We start from the raw sequence: 19924 nt of genomic DNA, 5'->3' as shown, positions 1-19924 counted from the left end.
CATTTCAGAGACTAAATTTAAACTAAAGTCCTATGATGCTGGAGTCAGTGTTTTTTCCACTCAGCCATGTTGCACTGAGTCATCCTTAATGAGGATTTTATTAGGAAAAGGAAAGCATCTGCAAACAATATACCAAAGTAGACCATATCTTTACTATCCTGCAACTGACTGAAGGATATAGAAAATTTAAGAGCCCACTGATCTCATTCTGTGTCCATCATAAATAAGCATTTGGCTCAGTTGAGCAAAACACAGTTTTAAAAGTTGTCTTCCAAAAAGATGTCTGTCCCATCCATACATCAAAATCATTCAAGATTCTTTGATAGATATAACAGATATAACCTTGTTTGATGACCCTCTGATCATAAATATCAGAAGAGCAATAAAATGGGGAGGGCATCTGCTTGCCAAAGGTACTTGCCAATGTCAAGTAGATCTAGTGCTTAGTCCAAGTTGAATAGGCATTTCCTGTGGAGGGATTCCCTCCAGATGCTCCTGTTTGCAGACGACATCTTTCTTGCATCAAGTCCTGGCATACTGCAGAATCTCCTTAGAGAGGTCCCTAACTCTGCCACAGTTAGGCCTCCTTTTCTTACACAGGAAAAAAAATAAGCAGATTAAGAATGCCAATTGTCCAGGTAATGAGATGCAGTTAGTTGAACAACTTACAGACTTTTAAGAGATAATTGAAAATTACAATGAGATGGGTTCAGGACTAAAAAGGAGGAGGAAGGCAGCCTTTTGGAAACTACAAAGTCATTTAATGGCTGAAAATTTCTCCCAGAAACAAAGACCCCTATTTTTTTTCTTAGAATTTATTGTAGTGGACTTTCTATTTTATTTATTTTTGTCAATTAAATTTTTAAAAAATTAAACATTCCTTTTTTTAAAACTTTGAGTTCCAAATTTTCTCCCTCCTTTGTTCCCCTCCCTGCCTTGATGAGGCAAGTAATATGATATAAATTATACATGTGAAGTCATGCAAAACAAATGTCCATATTAGCAATGTTGCAAAAGAAAACACAGACCAAAAACAAAACAAGAAAAACAAAGTGAAAAAGTATGATTCTATTTGAATTTAGACTCCATCAGTTCCTTCTCTGGAGATGAATAGCATTTTTCATCATAAGTCCTTCAGAATTGTCTTGGATCATTGCATTTCTGAGAACAGCTAAATCATTTACAGTAGATCCTGATACAATGTCGCTATTTCTGTGTACAACATTCTCCTGGTTCTACTCATTTCATTTTGCAGCAGTTCATATAAGTCTTCTCAGTTTTTTTGAAAGCATCCTGCTCATCATTTCTTATAGCACAATCGTGTTCTATCACAATCATATTCCAGAACTTGCTCAGCCATTCCCCAATTGATAGGTATCCCCTTAATTCCCAATCCTTTGTCAGCAGTCTTTTTCCTTTTTTAAACAATGTCTGTGGCATACAGACCTAGTAATGGTATTGCTGCGTCAAAGAGTGTGCACAGTAGTATAGCCCTTTGGGCATAGTTCCAAAGGGTTCTCAGGAATGTTTGGATGAATTTGCAATTCCATCAATAGTGTATTAGTATCCCAGTTGTTCCACACCACCTCCAACATTTACCATTTTCCTTTTCTGTCATATTAGCCAATCTGATAGGTGTGAGTTGGTATCTCAGAGTTGTTTTAATTTACATTCTCTAATCAGTAGTTATTTAGAACATTTTAATGTAACTATTTGATTTCTTCTTCTGAAAACTGCCTGTTCATATCCTTTGATGATTTTTCAATTGAGGAATGATTCATAGTCCTATAAATTTGATTTGGTTCTTTATATATTTGAGAAATGAAGCCTTTATCTGAGAGACTTGCTCTATTTCTCCAATTTCCCTTCTAATCTTGGCTACATTGATTTTATTTGTGCAAAACCTTTTAAATTTAATATACTCAAAATTATTCATTTTACATCCTGTAATGCTCTCTATCTTTTGTTTGGTCATAAATTCTTCCCTTACTCACAGATATGACTGATAAAATTTTCCACGCTCTCCTAATTTTCTTATGCTATCACTCTTTATGTCTAAATCATGTACCCATTTTGACCCTATCTGTTATATGGTGTGAGTTGTCAGTCTATACCTAGTTTCTACCAAATTGCTTTCTAGTTTTCCCAGCAATTTTTGTAAAATAGTAAGTTCTTGTGCCAAAAGTTTATCTTTCTGTTTATCAAACACTAGACTATTGGGGCAGCTAGGTGGCACAGTGGATAGAGTACCAGCCCTGGAGTCAGGAGGACTTGAGTTCAAATCTGACCTCAATGACCCTGGGCAAGTCAGTTAACCCCAATTGCCTAAAACAAAAACAAAACAAAACAAAAAAAAACAAACACTAGATTGCTGTGGTCATTTATTATTGTGTATTGTATACCTAATGTATTCCACTGATCCACCTCTCTATTTCTTAGCCAGTACAAGATTGTTTTGATGATTACTACAAAGGCTCCCATTTAAACACCAATATTTTGCCATTGTTATTTGGCAGAAAGTCATGCGAAAAAACAGTATACAGGGAATTAAGATAAGTACCACTTGATGTGCAATTGAGAAACACAGGGTGGGTATAGGAAGACAGAAGCATGTAACAAATGAGAAATTTCACAAAAAGCACTGGAAGAAGACTTTTATCATGAAAATGTATGATTTTAATAAAAGGTAAGCGACAATGTCATGAGAATGAAGTATAACAGATGAATAGCCAATTCAGGCAATCTCTTGATGTCAGGAGAAAAGAAGAAAGGTCCCTAGAATGTTGAATGGAACCCTTCTATTGAACTTCTGGGAGAATTCTGAAAAATGTTATACAGGATGAGCAGAAATGGATATCATGTGATTACTGGAAGGACTATCCACATTAATGATATTAAAGATGGAGGTGAGTACTTAAATGTGCTTTACTCTGATATAATGGCAATGCCACTAGATAAGGAGTCAGAAGACCCAAATGAGTTCAGATCTTCTTGGTAGAGAGTCTATTGACTAGGGGTGTGGAATGAGCCATATCTGTCAGACATGATCAGTGTGTTTATTTCACTTAACACATTTTGTTACAAGAGGAAGGAGAGTAAGTGGTTAGGGAAATGTCATTAATGTTAAAAAAAGGGAGAGGGACAACCTCCCCTCCCCGCCACTCACACAACCAGTCAGCCTGCTTTCTCTGGCATTACCAAGGGAATCATGCATGCAAACTAACTTTCCAAAGAAAATTGTTATTTACTTTTCAGCCAATTCTAAAGGCAGAGATTAGCTCAGGACAAATTTTTATATAGCACTGTGCTGATTTAGGGAGGCCAATAATTTCAAAGTCCTTCAGTTTTAAGTGGATCCCAACTCAAATTTGAGTTTCCAGTGGCAATTTTTGGCACTAGACAAAAAAGAAATAAATTCCATTCTCATTAAGAAATGCTTTAGTTAAAATAGCCATTGATTAAAGTCCACAGAAATTTTATGAAAGGTAAAAAAAAAAAAGAAAGAAAAAGAAAAACATTAAAATTCACAAATCAACATAAAAATGAAGGTACTAAAACAAATGATAGTTGTGCTATACTTAGGGTTACTTATTCATCCCCCCTCCACCCTGCAAAATGGTCTGTGGTTCTTTTATCACAATTTTTATTACTCCATGAAGAATCTTCCTTTTAAAAATACATCATTATGATGATGATAATAATGCACTACAAAGATTACTATATGGATCAATTAAGCAAAAACATTGCCCTGAATTCCCTCTGGTAACCATCTCAGGATATAACATTTTGTAGCCACAAAAAAAAAGATAATCCATGAAAACACTGCAAGGGTCTTACCTGACTTTGGTTCTTACTATTATCATTATATTTTCTTCATATACAGATTTTTTATCATTTCTTTCCCCACATCTTTTGAGTAGTTTGGTTCTTGTCAAACTCTTGAATTTTTATTTCCTGGTAAGGGCTGTTTTAAAGGATCTTTTACTACTTTAGCACAAATTTAGTCAATATAATACCAAACAAAAACATCTACTAAAAGGAAGATTCAAATACACAATAATTTTGATGTTATTCTCTAAAGAATGAAATGTTTTCCTTCAAACATAAAATAATATTAGAAATATAGATGCTATTGTGTGGCCTTCATTCTCAAAAAGGACTGTGATGTCAGAAAGGTGATGCCATAACTTGCAAGTGAATTGGATTTAAGGGAGGGAAAGCTGTGCAAAATCACCAGCCTCACTTTCTCCTCTGGAGTCATCTGGGTCCAGTGGCAAGACATAGATCAAGATGACTGGAGATGGCCCTAATGCAGTGGGAGACCTTGGCCTTTTTAAGCTAAGGTCTTTCCCAGTTCTCAGTTTGACTGAGGCAATGCACATTCAGTGATTAAGGTTGGGTAAGAAATGAGGCAGAGGATGGCCTCTTTTACTTAGCCAAAAAAAAGAAAAAAAACATATCAATCTGGGAAGGGAAAACCCTCAGGGTTTCTGGCCAAAACAGAAACAGTTGCTATTTACATTCGCTCTGAGCCATCAGGGCTTATAGCAGAAAAATTTATAGATTAAGTTTCTAAAAATGCCATTTTGTCAGTAAGACACCAGTTTCTCAATGTTTCAGTTTCCTCAGGAGAAAAAGAAAAGAAATGGATGGATTCAATTCAAGTCAACATAAGTGCCAATAATGGGCAAAGTATTAGGAATACGCAGACAAAAAATAAACACTCCTATAGGTACAAAAGACTAGTATCCAATGGGAAAAAACAGTTAAACACTTACTGTGTGCCAAGCACTCTGCTAAGCCCTAGGGATACAGAAAGAAAACAAGATAGCCATTTTCAAACAGCTCACATTCTAATCAGCGAAGAAAATGCAAAGTAATTGTATAAATAACTACACAGTAGGAGCTGATGTCACTCCACTATGGTGTACTAAGCACCAATGGACTATAGTGTTCTATGAAAAGTGCTCAAGGTAAGGCTGAATAGTATAAGAAAACTATAACTCTGATTTCTCACCCTGAAATTGGACCCACACAAATTTTCTTCATTAGTTTCTGTATAATTTCTATTTAAAAATTCAATGATGCTTAGTTACTGCTTTCAAGATTATTCTCTACAAACAGAATGAAACAAAACTCCAAAGATCATTGAAGCTTTAAATATAATTGGAAATATACAGTGTAGTAAATATCTAAAGTTACCAGTGGTCAATGTAACCATCAAAAAACTTAGGAAATCCATCTTCTGAGGGGGTATTGTGAACTACGTTCAACATAATTTACTTTTTTTTTTTAGGGAATCCAGGGAAATGAAGTAAAATAGATTTACTTTCTGGATTTTAATGAGTCCCCTGAGGCCTATATTCCTACACATAAGAATCACAGTTCATAAATCTCACATTTTCTCACTGATAACATGTGAAAGGGATGTAAATTTCTCATTCAGGTTAAGATTTTACTAGATGCCTCAAATGGCAAAGATGACACCCTATTCACTGTGGACATGTATTTTTATAACATTTTTCTAAACTGCATTTTCAACACTAATGTCATGTGTTATATAATATAAAAGGTATAGGAGAAAAAAAACTTTATTATCCTCTTTTTTGTGATTCTCTCAGGGATTTAATTCCACTTGGCTTTACACATTAAAAAGATGCCTCTTTAAAAATTTTACATCTCAGAATTTATGTTTTCACTTCCTATATACCTCTTTCAGCTATGAATTAAAGAGGAAGTACTACAAATCAAATGAAGTGGCATATTTAGCCTCAAAATCCTCAAAGTACTAGCAAAAAATAACATGAACCAAATATTATTGTTGATTCCTCAAGTTATTCTTCAGGCAGAAAAAAAAAACAACACAATTAGATTTACTTTTTCTTGTGTAGCCTTTAAGACAGAGGCCAGAGGAAATTTCAAATATCATAGCAACTCAAATTTAAAGAGTATAGTATGAGATCCCTCTGTGGACAGCCAATCCCTTTTCAACTTTAGCTCTATGATCCAATCATCTTTCCTCCTTCTGCCACCTGGTTTTTGGCTACAGTTATTTTTTGCCCTAACCCAATTACTGCAAGTACCAAAACCAACAAGAGAGCAACAAATGATGGTGTTTGTGCCCTTACTCCAATGACCTAGAACAAGGCTGCCAGACTGTAAGTTGTTCTATCCTCGGACATGCAGGAAAGAATATGTCACTTGACTACAGGGCAAAGCTTCCCCCTCTCCTAACAACATGAGCAGTAAATGAAAGGGATAGGTGCCTGACCTAAGGCAGAGCAAATCATAAGAAGAGCCAGGGAGAAAAGACATAGGACCAAGGAAAGATTACCCATAATTTCCAGGAATGGAGAAAGTAACTCCTCAGATTTCCATAGTTCTCTAATGTTAACAAAGTCCTTTCCTCACAATATCTATGAGTAAACTTATTATACATGTTACAAATGTTACAAATATACATCTCTTGACTTGCCATACTGATCATTTTAGCCTTCATGAGGTAGAGGAAACAAGAAAGGAAATGGTCACTCTGTATTTTAATCACACCAACAATTAGGAATACATTACAACAGTAGAAGTGATGGAAAGTTTGTGGGAGAAATGACTATTTTTTCTTAAAATTTATGACAGAAAAATAAAGTTGGAAAGTCTGAAAAACAAGGTAGATTGCATAAGGTTTTAGGAAAAGGATAAGTAGGAGTCCATGACCTAAAAGTCTATAAGGAAAGGCAGTCAAGGAAGGATGAAAAGTTCTCAAGAATGAAATTCTGAAGACACCCAAAGAAACAATTCTAATGAAGAAGAAGAAAAGGAGGAGTTGTCTAAAGAAGCTGATGTGGATGCACAGATAACTCAAAAAACAGAGAGAAGATGGAATCAAAGACTGCTGACAGAGGATTACAACAATAGTGTAGCATGGTCCTATAGGAATAATTTCAAGCCCACAAAAGCTCAATATAAATGGAGGCTAATAAGTAATATTAATGATAACAAAAAGTGGTGGGGCTTATTTTTTTTTTTGTTATATTGGGGGAAAAGGAGGATTAAAGAATGCAAAGGACCAATAGTCAGAATGGTCGCAATGATGATAATGATGACAGATGGCAGAACTATAGAAATTTTATAGTGCTTCTATTTTATCTCCCAAGGAGAATAATCTTTCAAATAAGAAGAATGGCACCAAAAAAGAGTAAAAAAGGGAACTATAAGCCAAGATGAGTAGGGACATGGTGAAGAAAGATCTAGGCCACTGCTGCTGCCCAGAGACCACTGACCCCCTCACCCCTGCCCCCCGCTGGTCCATCCATCCGCCACTGCCACTCACTCTGGGCATGGATAAAAATGTGCGGGTGCAGGTGGTCAAATTGGCTGAGCAGACTGAAAGATATGATGACATGGTAGCCTGCATGAAGTCTGTAACTGAGCAAGGAGCTGAATTATCCAACGAGGAGAGGAATCTTCTCTCTGTTGCTTTCAAAAATGTCATAAAGGCCCAAGGTCATCTTAAAGTGTTATTTTTAAATATTGAGCAAAAAACAGAAGGTGCCAAGAAAAAACAGCAGATGGCCTGAGAATACAGAGAGAAAACTAAGACTGAATTAAGAGATAACTGTAATGATGTACTGTCTCTGTTGGAAAAGTTCTTCATTCCTAATGCTTCACAAGAAGAAAGCAAAGTTTTCTATTTGAAAATGAAAGGAGATTACTACTGTTATTTGACAGAGGTTACTGCTGGTGATGACAAGAAAGGAATAATGGATCAGTCACAACAAGCATATCAAGAAGCATTTGAAATCAGCAAAAAGGAGATGCAACCAACATATCCTATAAGATTGGGTCTGGCCTTGAACTTCTCTGTATTCTATTGAGAGATTCGGAACTCTCCAGAGAAAGTCTGTTCCCGTGCAAAGACAGCTTTTGATGAAGCTATTGCTGAACTTGATACATTAAGTGAAGAATCATACAAAGACACCACACTAATAACGCAATTATTGAGAGACAACCTGACATTGTGGACATTGGACACCCAAGGAGATGAAGCTGAAGCAGGAGAAGGAGGGGAGAATTAACCAGCCTTCCAACTTTTGTCTGTGTCATTGTAAAATTTACACGGTAGACCATTTGCCATCCATGCTGTCCCCAAAATAGTTTTTGTTTACAGTTTATGACAAATTTATGTTACTTCTATTTGGATTTTTATATTTCCCATGTAGTTTTTGTGTTTAATATTAGAGAAGTACAGCCAGTTAACACTTGGGGAGTTATTTTGCTTTCATCTGAGGCAGTCAATATGGATATGGAATTTTTATACAGGTGTTGCATATTTGGCATAGTACTTTTGGTACACTGTAATTTCACAAGACCAGTGTTAAAATAACTTCCATGTCTAAGTAAAGAAAACTGCCTACATATTGGCCTGTCTTGGTGGGGGTATGAAGGGATAATTGGTTCCAGTCATAGGTGTAGTAAGAGTAGGTACTCTAGGATTGGAACACTCATGGCTGTGGTAGAAACAGATGTCCCATAGATATTACATGTCATTCCATGTGTATCTGTAGAATACACAATCTCAATGGATGTACCTTTATGATTGCAGTTGCAAAAGTGTTCCTTAAGACAAAGTTTTAACCCAGTCAGTTTACTCTGGAGAAGAGCAGGAATGGTTCACATTCCATTATTTATAAAGTTACCTGGTGTTTGCTTTCATTATTTTTGCTAAACTCATTTTATTTGTATTTATTTATTAAATGGTTTAGGCAACCTAAGAACAAGTATAAAAGCAAAGATGCAGTAAAAAATTAATTGCCTGATATTCATAAAGTCATTGTATATCAAGCAAAGCAGTAAAACAAAAAACTCACGGATTTAACTTTTCTAACTTTTTTTTGCTTTTGTAATTTTTTTGAACTTGCCTAACATGCATGTGCTATAAAAAATAGTTAGCAGGGAGATGATGGCTAGCTTTGTTTAATGTCTTATGAAATTTTCATGTACAATCTAAGCATAATTGTTAAGAACATGTGTATTAAGTTGATGTAAGTGGAATAAAAGATTTATGAATGGACTTTTCAACTACTTTCTCTACAGTTTTTCATGTAAATCAAATCTTTAGTTCTGAAACTTCTCTAAAGGGTATTGTACATTTTGAAGACTTACTTCCCACTTGGTAGCTATATAATGGGCTTAGAAAAAAAAAGTTAAGTATAAAACTATCAAATGGCAAAAGTTCCATGTGTTCCATATTGTTCCAAACATTAATCCCCTCTCTACCACCCTGATTTTCAGTTTCTCTTTTAAAACAAAAGCTTGGTGATCTGAATAAAATCACATGTTCCACTTAAATTTTTGATCTGGCATTTTTCTAACCTATGGAAATTACAAGTCTCGTGGTCTGCGGTGACATTGGTTAAGTATCGGGTTCATGCTCCCAAAGTCCCTCTTTGAAAGTATGTGTTGCTATTCTCATAACCTGCCTTGGATTTTAATCCTATATTCCAATTTGTGATGTATACTTTTTAGCCTTATCTCCTTCTGCCTTTTCACCAACCACACTCCTATTCTGGTGGTGGAGGGAGGAGGGTGTTGTGTGGGGAAAGATAACATGATATTTCTGGCTTGAGTATCTGAGATTCCTTTCTTCTTTTGCTTGTATCCCACAAACTTCTTGCTTCTATTCATATTTCCTATGGGAAATCTTCCTTTAATTTAGTGAGATAGTGGCTTTTTAAAAATCTCACTCTAAGCCCTATCCTGAATGGTCTATTATTGTCTGCTTTAAATTCTTCCCCTAATCCAATCCTCTCACCAAGTGATGATGGGGCTAAGTTATACCCAAAGCTCATGCTGCAAAATCTTCCCCTCACTACTCTGGTAGAAAACACCAAACACAAAATATCATTTAAAGAGAGTTTTTGTTATAAAATATAACCTTCTCAAGTGCAGGGACAATGGTTTTTTTTTTTTTCTGGATGTTCCTAGTACATTGTAAATGCTCAATAAATACTGATGATGGGGAAAAAAAAGAAATACCTAGTTACCCTTGATGAGTTCTTCAATAGGCACAGATGAACTACATGCCAGAGTATTTAGAGAACTAGCCAACATAATTGCCAGTTAGTGACTTTTTTATAGATTGTGCAAAATGAGAGATATGTCATAGGACTGGAGAAGCATTTACATTATATTAAATTTCTAAAAAAAAAGGAAGAAAATGCAAACAATAGGCTGGCGAGACTTGACTTCGACACATAACAAAACTATAGAATGTAATATTAAAGAAAGGCTTAGTGAACATTTACAAAAGGAAACAATGAGAGCAGAGAGCCAGCATGGTTTCATCAAAAACAGGCCTTTCCACTTTAATTTCATTTACTTTTTTTGACAGGATTACCAGGTTGATGAATGAAAGTAATATTAGGCCTAGAGTTAATCTAAATTTAAGCAAGCATTTGATGAAATCTCTCCTGCTATGGACAAAATAGGGATATGCAAGCTAGAAAACTAGTAAGGTTAGGTAGATTCAGAGATGGGACCAAGAGGATATTCATCAATGATTTGATGTCAACTTGGAATGTGGTCTCTAGGGATCTGCCTCTGTCCTCTACAGTTGACTCTGTGCTGTGTAATATTTTTATCAATGATTCAAAAGAAAGTTATCAATATTGTGTATAACATATCTGTAGGTAACACAAAATTGGGAGGATTAGCTAACACTTCAGATTAGCATTCAGATGAAAAAAGAGCTCAATAATCTAGAACAGAATTATCAAACATACAGCCCCACGACATTCAAAACAGATTAAAATGTAATTGGGAAATATTTAACAAAATAAATAAAAAATACAATAGAATAGAGATAGTGTTAATATGTGTTTTTCTAAGTCAATATGTTGCTGAAAGACTCTTTATGTATAGTTTAGTTGCCCCTTTTTCTACCAGAGTTTGATACCACTGGTCTTAAACATTAGGTAAAATCTAATAAAATGAAATTTAATATAGAAAAAATATATCTTAGATTTGGGTTCAAGTTTGGGAGAGATGGGGCAGAGACAAGACAGCAGAGGGAAGACAGGAAGTTGCCTGAGCTCTCCTCAGTTTATTTTGGAAACAACATTAAATCAAGCTTCTAAAAGAATTCTGGAGCGTCAGAATACACAAAAAAAAATGGAGTGAAACACTTTTCCAGTCCAAGATAACTTAGAAGGACTTCAGGGAAAGGTCTGTCTCATTTGGGTAAAAAGTGAGTGGAGCCCAGTACAGGCAGTGTTTGGGCAAGCCAGCAAGAGACTCGTAGCCACAGCACAGATCAGCAACTGAGGCCTTATGGTCCTTCTCAGCAGGCCAATGGCACAGGCCAGCAGAGGCCTCTAGCCCCACTGCAGCAGACAAACTGCCAGTCCTGGAACTCAGGGCATAACAGACACAACCAGGCCAAGCCACCTGAAAACAGTGGGTAAGCTGCTAGCTCCAGAGACCCCAGTACAGAAAACCAGTGACCAGACCTCTGGTCACATCACAAGAAGCTTGAGACATTGCCCCCTGTATCCTAGGGGCAGAGCACAATTTTTAAAAGGAGCAAAAACAAAAACAAAACAAAACAAAAGAAAAAAAAAACAACGCCCCCACCCAAAAAAAAGAGCTCTGACCATAGAAAGCTACTATGGCAAAAAGGAAGATCCAAACTCAAACACAAGAAGAGGACAAAAGTGTTAAAACACCTACATGTGAAGCCTCAAAAAAGAATATGAATTGGTCTGAAGCCCAAAAAGTTCTCTTGGAAGAGCTCAAAAAGGATTTTAAAAATCAAGTAAGAGAGTTAGAAGAAAAATTGGGAAAAGAAATGAGAGTTATACAAGAGTACTATGGAAAAAAAAGAGTCAACAGCTTGGAAAAGGAAGCACAAAAATTGAAGAAAACACCTTCTTTAAAAGTAGAATTGACCAAAGGGAAAAGGAGGTTAAAAAAAAGCTGAAGAAAACAACTTGTTAAAAATTAGAATTGGGCAAGTGGAAGCTAATCACTCTATGAGACATCAAGAATCAGTCAAATAAAATCAAAAGAATGAAAAAAAATAGAAGAAAATGTAAAAAACTTCATTGGAAAAACAACTGAACTGGAAAACAGATCCAGAAGAGGTAATTTAAGAATTATTGTACTACCTGAAAGCCATGATAAAAAAAATCCTGGACAAACTATTTCAAGAAATTATCAAGAAAAACTTCCATGATATCATAGAACCAGAGGATAACATAGTCACTGAAAGAATCCGCCAATTGCCTCCTGAAAGAGAGCCCTAAATAAATACTCCAAGAAATATTGTATCCAAATTCCAGAACTATCAGCTCAAGGAGAAAATACTACAAGCAGCCAGAAAGAAACAATTCACATATCAAGAAGCCACAGTCAGGTTCACACAGGACTTAGTAGCTTCAGTATTAAAGGATCAAAGGGCTTGGACTATGAAATTCCGTAAGGCAAAGGAGCTTGGATTACAACCAAGAATCAACTGTCCAGCAAAACTGAGCATAATCTTTTAGGGGGAAAGATGGACATTCAATGAAATAGGGGATTTTCAAACTTTCCTGATGAAAAAACCAGAGCTGAACAGAAAATCTTATCTTCAAATACAATACTCAATAGAAAGATAAAAAGGTAAACAGGAAAGAAAAAAACATGGTATTTAATAAGATTAAACTGTTTATATCCCTACATGGGAAGATAATACTAGTAACTCTTAAGAACTCTCTATTAGGACAGTTAGAAGGAGTATACTTGGAGGGTGTGGGTATAACTTTGATGTGATGATAAAAAAAAATTAAGGGGTATAAAAAAGGATTTTACTGGAAGAAGAGGAAAGGGGAAGGCAGAATGGGGTAAATTAGATCACATGAAGAGGGATGAAAGACCTATTATAGTAGAGGGAAAGACAGGAGAGGATGAGTGTTGTTTGAACCTTATTCTCATCATATTTGGCTCAAAGATGGAATAACATACATACTTAGTTGGATAAAGAAATCCATCTTACCTTATAAGGAAGTAGTAGAGGAAAGGGAAAAGAAAAGGGAGGGGGCTGATAGAAGGGAAGGCAGTGGTCAGAAGCAAAAAACTGACAGATTTTTTTGGAGAGGGAGAGAAAAAAAGTAGAAAGAGGGGGAAAATGGGATATAGGGAAATACACAGTTAGTAATCATAATGGTGAATGAGAATGGGATGAACTCTTGAAAAAATAGAAGCACAAAGCAGAGTGGATTAAAAACCAGAATCCTGTAATATATTGTTTGAAAAAAAGCACATCAGAAGCAGGGAGCCATACTAAGAGTAAAGGTAAAAAGCTGGAGTAGAATGTATTATGCTTCAGCTTAAAAAAAAAAAAAAAAGCAGAGGTAGCAATCCTGATCTCAGACAAAGCAAAAGCAAAAATAGATTTAGTTAAAAGAGACAAGGAAGGAAACTTCATCTTGCTAAAAGGTACCAAAGACAATGAAGTAATATCAATACTAAAAATATATGTACCAAGAGTTTATAGCAGATTCTTAGAGGAGAAGTTCAGGCAGTTACAGGAAGAAATAGCAAAACTATACTAGTGAGGGACCTCAACCTCCTCCTCTCAGAATTCTAACCACAAAATAAACAAGAAAGAAGTTAAGGAGGTAAACTGAATTTTAGAAAGGTTAGATATGATAGACCTTTGGAGAAAATAGAATGAGGATAGAAAAGAATATACCTTTTTCTCAGCAATACATGGCACCTACACAAAAGCTGACCAAGTATTAGGTCATAAAAACCTTATAATAAAATGCAGAAAGGCAGAAATATTAAATGTATCCCTTTAAGATCATGATGCAGTAAAATTACATGTAATAAAGGTCCATGGAAAGGCTGATTAAAAATAATTGGAAACTAAATAATCAAATCCAAAAGATCAAACAACAACAGGTCAAACAACAAATCACAGAAACAATCAATAACTTCACCTAAGAGAATGACAGTAATGAGACAACACACCCTTATGGGATGCAACCAAAGCAATACTTAAGGGAAATTTTATGTCTCTAAATGCTTACATGAATAAAATAGATAAAGAGTAGATCAATGGATTGGGCATGCAATTACAAAAGCTAGAAAAAGAACAAATTAAAAATCTCCAATTAATCACCAAATTAGAAATTCTGAAAATCAAAGGAGAGATTTATAAAATTGAAATTAAGAAAACTATTGAACTAATAAATAAAATTAGAAGCTGATTTTATGAAAAAATAGATAAACCTTTGGTTAATTTGATTAAAAAGAAGAAAACCAAATTATGAGTATCAAAAATGAAAAAGGTGAGTTCACTACCAGGAGCTGTTTTGTCCAATTGTATGTCAATACATCTGACAATCTAAGTGAAGTGGATGAATATTTACAAAAAATATAAATTGCCCAGATTAACAGAAGAGGAAATAAAATATTTAAATAACCTCATTTTAGAAAAATAAATTGAACAAGTCATCAATGAACTCCCTAGGATAAAATCTCCAGGGCCAGATGAATTTACAAGTGAATTCTACCAAACATTTAAAGAACAATTCATTCCAATACTATATAAACTATCTGGAAAAATAAGCAAAGAAGTAGTCCTACCAAATTCCTTTTATGATACAAATATGATGCTGATAACTAAACCAGGAAGAGTCAAAACGGAAGGGGGGAAATTACAGACCAGTTTCCCTAGTGAATGATGTAAAAATTCTAAATAAAATACTAGCAAAGAGATTACAGCAATTTATCATGAGTATAATACATTATGACCAGGTGAGATTTATGCCAGGAACACAGGGGCTGGTTCAATATAAGGAAAACTATCAGCATAATTGACCATATCAATAACAAAACCAATAGAAATGAAACGATTATCTCAATAGATGCAAAAAAATCTTTTAACAAAATACAATACCCATTCCTAATAAAAATACTAGAGAACATAGGAATAAATGGAGTTTTCCTTAAAAGGATAATTAATTCCTATCTAAAACCATCAGCAAGCATTATCTGTAATGGGGATTAGCTAGAAGCCTTTCCAATAAGATCAGGGGTGAAACAAGGATGCTCATTATCACTATTATTATTCAATATTGTACTAGAAATGTTAGTGATAGCAGTAAGAGAAGAAAATAAATTAAAGGAATTAGAATAGGCAATGGGGAAACAAAACTATCCCTCTTTGCAGATGATATGATGTTATACTTAGAGAATCCTAGAAAATCAACTTAAAAATAAAAGTACTCTAGCAAAGTTGTAGGATATAAAGAAAAACCACATAAATCATGAGCATTTCTACATGATACCAACAAAGCCCAGCAACAAGAGAAAGAAAGAGAAAATCCATTTAAAATAACTATAAACAGTATAAAATATTTGTGGGTCTACCTGCCAAGTCAAACCCAGGAACTATATGAACATGATGACAAAACACTTTTCACACAAATAAAATCAGATCTAAAAAACTGGAAAAATATGAGTTGTTCGAGGGTAGGCCAAGCTAATATAATAAAAATGAAAATTCTACCTAAATTAATTTTCTTATCCAGTGCCATACCAATCACACTACCAAAAATATGTTACAGAGCTAGAAAAAATAACAAAATTCATCTAGAAGAACAAAAGGTCAAGAATATCAAGGGAATTAATGAAAAAAAAATGCAAAGAAAGGTGGCTTAGCCATACCAGATCTAAAATTAGGATTATAAAGCAGCAATCACCAAAACTACTTGGTACTGTCTAAGAAATAGAGTGGTGGAGGACAGCTAGGTGTTGCAGTAAATAAGGTTCCGGCCTTGGAGTCAGGAGGACCTGAGTTCAAATCCGACCTCAGACACTTGCACTTGACACTTACTAGCTGCATGACCCTGGGCAAGTCACTTAACCCCTATTGTCTTACCAAAAAAAAAAAAAGAAATAGAGTGGTGGATCAGTGGAATAGATTAGGTACACAAGATGCAATAGTCAATGACTATACTAATCTATTGTTTGATAAACCCAAAGACTCCAGCTGATGGGATAAGAACTCACTATTTGACAAAAACTGTAGGGAAAACTTAAAAATAGTATGGCAAAAAGTAGGCATAGACCAACATCTCACAGCCTATACCAAGATAAAGTCAAAATGGGTACGTGATTTAGACATAAAGGGTGATACCACACGCAAATTAGGAGAGCAAGGAATAGTTGCCCTGTCAAATATGTGGAAAATGAGATAGAGAACATTAGGAAATGCAAATGGATAATTTTGATTACATTAAATTACAAAAGTTTCGCACAAACAAAACCAATGCAAGCAAGAGTAGAAGGAAAGCAGAAAGATAGGAAACAATTTTTACAGCCAGTTTTTCTGATAAAGGCCTCATTCCCCAAAGATATAGAGAATTGTGTCAAATTTATAAGTCATTCCCCAATTGATAAATGGTCAAAGGATATGAACAGGCAGTTTTCAGATGGAGAAATCAAAGCTATCTACAATCATGAAAAAAATGTTCTAAATCACTGATTAGTGAAATGCAAAATAAAACAATTCTGAGGTACCATCTCATACCTGTAAGTTTGTCTAATATGACAAAAAAGGAAAATGATCAATGTTGGAGATATGGGAAAATTGGGGCACCGATACATTGCTGGTGGAGTGGTGAACTGATCCAACCATTCTGGAAAGCATTTTGGAACTATGCCCAAAGGATAATCAAACTGTACATCCCCTTTGATCCAGCAATACCACTATTGAGTTTGTATTCCAAAGAGGTCATAAAAAAGGAAAAAAGACTTATATGTACAAAAATATTTATAATAGCTCTTTTCGTGGTGGCAAAGAATTAGAAATTGAGGGAATGCTTATCAATTGAAGAATGGCTGAGCAAGTTCTTGTATATGAATATAATGGAATACTATTGTGCTATAAGAAATGATAAGCAGGTGGATTTCAGAAAAACCCTGACTTAAATGAAGTGATGCTGAGTTAAGTGAGTAGAACCAGGAGAACATTGTACACAGTAGCAGCAACATTGTGTGATGATCAACTATAATAAACTTAGCTCTTATCAGCAATGCAATGATCCAAGACAATTCCAAAAGACTCATGACAAAAAAATGCTATCCACATCAAGAGAAAGAACTATCGAGTCTAAATGCAGATCAAAGCATATTATTTTCACTTTTTGTGTGTTTTTTTTTTGTTGTTTTATGAACAACTTTGAGCAACCAAGTCATTCTGATTAGTATAAATACCCAAATTAACCTCAAAGATCTTATGAAGGGAAATGTTGTTTGAATCCAGAAAGGGATATTGCTGTGGTATAGGAAATAATGAGCTGGTTGATTTATAAAAACAAGGAAAGACTTGGACTTATGAAGATGCTATCTACCTTCAGAGAAACAGATGATAGGAGGAAATAAGCATAGTACATAGTACAAGTGTATATGTCTATATAGATATCTATGTACGCATATCACACACATATACATATATACACACACATAAACATATATACATAAACATAAACAGACATACACACATATACGTATATATACACATATACATATATATATAAACATAGACATATATACATACACACACACACACATAGATAGATAGATAGATAGATAGATAGATAGATAGATAGATAGATATATCCACTCTGAATTACAGCCTTCTTTAGGGTGGGGTAGGGGAGAGAGGGGAAAAAATAAAGTAAAAAGTGCACATCAGAGGAAAAAAGAAAACCAAGGAAGCAAAAAAAGCTGGGCAGCTTTGAAAACAATATGTGGTATTTAATATATAGGTTTTCTTGAAATGGAAATTTATTGTTTTACATTAAATCCTTTCTTATGTGTACATGACAATGATTTTTTCTTTTCTAATTTTGCATATGTGTATAATAAAAAATATAAAAAATAATAAAGGAAGTGACATTTCCACTGTCCTCTGATGCCAGTGGAAAAATATGAAGTATTGTACTCACTGCTGATTATTTCCATCCCAGGGAGGACATTAATAAACTGGAGAGATGATGACCCTAGGCAACTCATATAACTTCTGAATGTCTCAGTTTCCTCATCTGTAAAATGGGATAAAAATAGCACCTACTTCTCAAGCTGTTATGAGGATAAAATGAAATAATATTTGTAAAGCAGTTTTAAACTTTAAAGTGCTACATAAACACTAGTTATTATTAGTTATGATTAACTAGCATGGTGAATAGCTTCAAGATCATAACATGAAAATCAGTTAAAAGAACTGAAAAAGTTCATCTTGGAAAAGAGAAGATAAAGAGAGATTATGAGAGATATCTTTAAATATCTAATATGCTGTCAAGAGGCAGAGGAATCCTCATATGGATCTATGAACTCATCCTCTAGGTTGTGCCCTCCAGTGCCAGAGATTCCAACCCATGCATGCCTGCACATCCTACACTACCCTTGTCTATGTGCTTCCATAAGTTTATTCCAGAGTATTTCCCCCCCAACCCCGCCACCCACCAATATACTGGAGTAATGCCTTGCTTTCACTCTGATACTATGAGAGTACCAGTGCAGTAATCTTTGTTCATCTGTCATAACACCTTACCGAATTATGGGCTCATCTTCCCTTTATATGACGTAATTCTTTGATGACGTCTTGTACTCACTCCCTGCTCTTCTTCCAAGTTGTTCATTGATTATATGCATCAGACCCCTCACAAATCATCTGCTTTCTCTAGTGATCCATGTAAAATACTCATTTTAAATTCTTTGGTGGCACATACATTCCAAGTCTTGTTGCCAGATATAGCAATACTGGTAGAAAGTTAATATTAAAAAAGCTCGCCCTTTGGTTTAATTAAAGCTTGGCATCACCAAAGATCTTTATAATTTCCTAGAAGTAATCTATTCTGCTCCTCTTGTTCAACCCTGGGCCCACCTCATTTTCCAGCTTTACTGTCTCTTTCAGATATATGTACTGACTGATAAGAGAAATCAGACTTTGTATCCCAGCACTTAGCTCAGGGCCTGGAACACAATAAGGACTTAACCAATTGCTTATTCACTACTTGTTGATTTGGCCACTGGGGCAGAACTAAGAACAAAGGATGAAAGTTGCAAAGAAGCAAATTTACACTCCTAAGGAAAAACTTCTTATCAATTGAAGCTATCAAAAGTAGAACGACCCTCTCTGGAGCTAATATGCTTCCCTTCTACCTTGAAGTCCAGAAGAAAAGGCTAAATGATTACTTATCATGTATATTTATTACCATTATTATTATTATCATTAATTGTATCTAGTTTTAGTCTGTTAATCATGAGATCTGCAGTAGCTTCTGTGATAGGCTGCAGTTACAGTACCAGAACTGGGGGCTTTTTGAAAAGGCTTTAGTCAATCTTGGCCTATTCTTTCCCTGAATTTGACTCTGCTAATTGTGTCCAGTAAATGAGAATACTATTAAGGGGAAAGGCCTCTAATCCTTTCCCTCCAAGACTGTCATATAGCCTGGGCATATGAATTCTTTACTTACCTCAGTATTTATTCTTTTGTTTTAGGGAAGGAGAGTAATCTGGAGGTACTGATTTTGTAGATTTCAAAAGATCAGGAGAGGGAACCTTCAAAAAACCATTACAGGTTTTGCAGCCAGACAAGTAATATTGTCTCAAGATTCCAAGAGCTCCAGTGAGACTGAGTTGAGGACATAGTTTGCAGTGATACAGCATTTGGATGTGAACTTGGTGGAACCACTGCTAATTAGAAACCACATTAACAATGATGCCATTTTTCTCAGAGACCAAGTGTGCTCCCAAGGCTACAGGGATAAAAATGCCTGTAATTTTTTTTTAACTGCTGTATCTTTGACAAAATATCCCTTTGTAAAAGAGGTTTGATGTTATTTAGTTGAATAAAACTTGTCAATGAGGGGTGCTA

The 19924-nt window shown here is 35.0% G+C and overlaps 1 protein-coding gene and 1 pseudogene across 1 annotated transcript in view; one reads left to right on the top strand and one right to left on the bottom strand.

Moving 5' to 3' along the window:
* LOC114050000 (formin-2-like) overlaps positions 1 to 19924 on the bottom strand; it is a 473042-nt gene that overhangs the window by 304964 nt on the left and 148154 nt on the right. The gene's annotated exons all lie outside the window — the stretch shown is intronic.
* LOC114050001 lies at positions 7335 to 8106 on the top strand (annotated as a pseudogene).

Source organism: Vombatus ursinus, unplaced genomic scaffold (genome assembly GCF_900497805.2).
Source record: "Vombatus ursinus unplaced genomic scaffold, bare-nosed wombat genome assembly UNPS02014798.1, whole genome shotgun sequence".
Lineage (NCBI taxonomy): Eukaryota > Metazoa > Chordata > Mammalia > Diprotodontia > Vombatidae > Vombatus > Vombatus ursinus.
The sequence above is the reverse complement of the archived record's forward strand: the minus strand, read 5'-3'. Positions and strand labels throughout refer to the sequence as shown.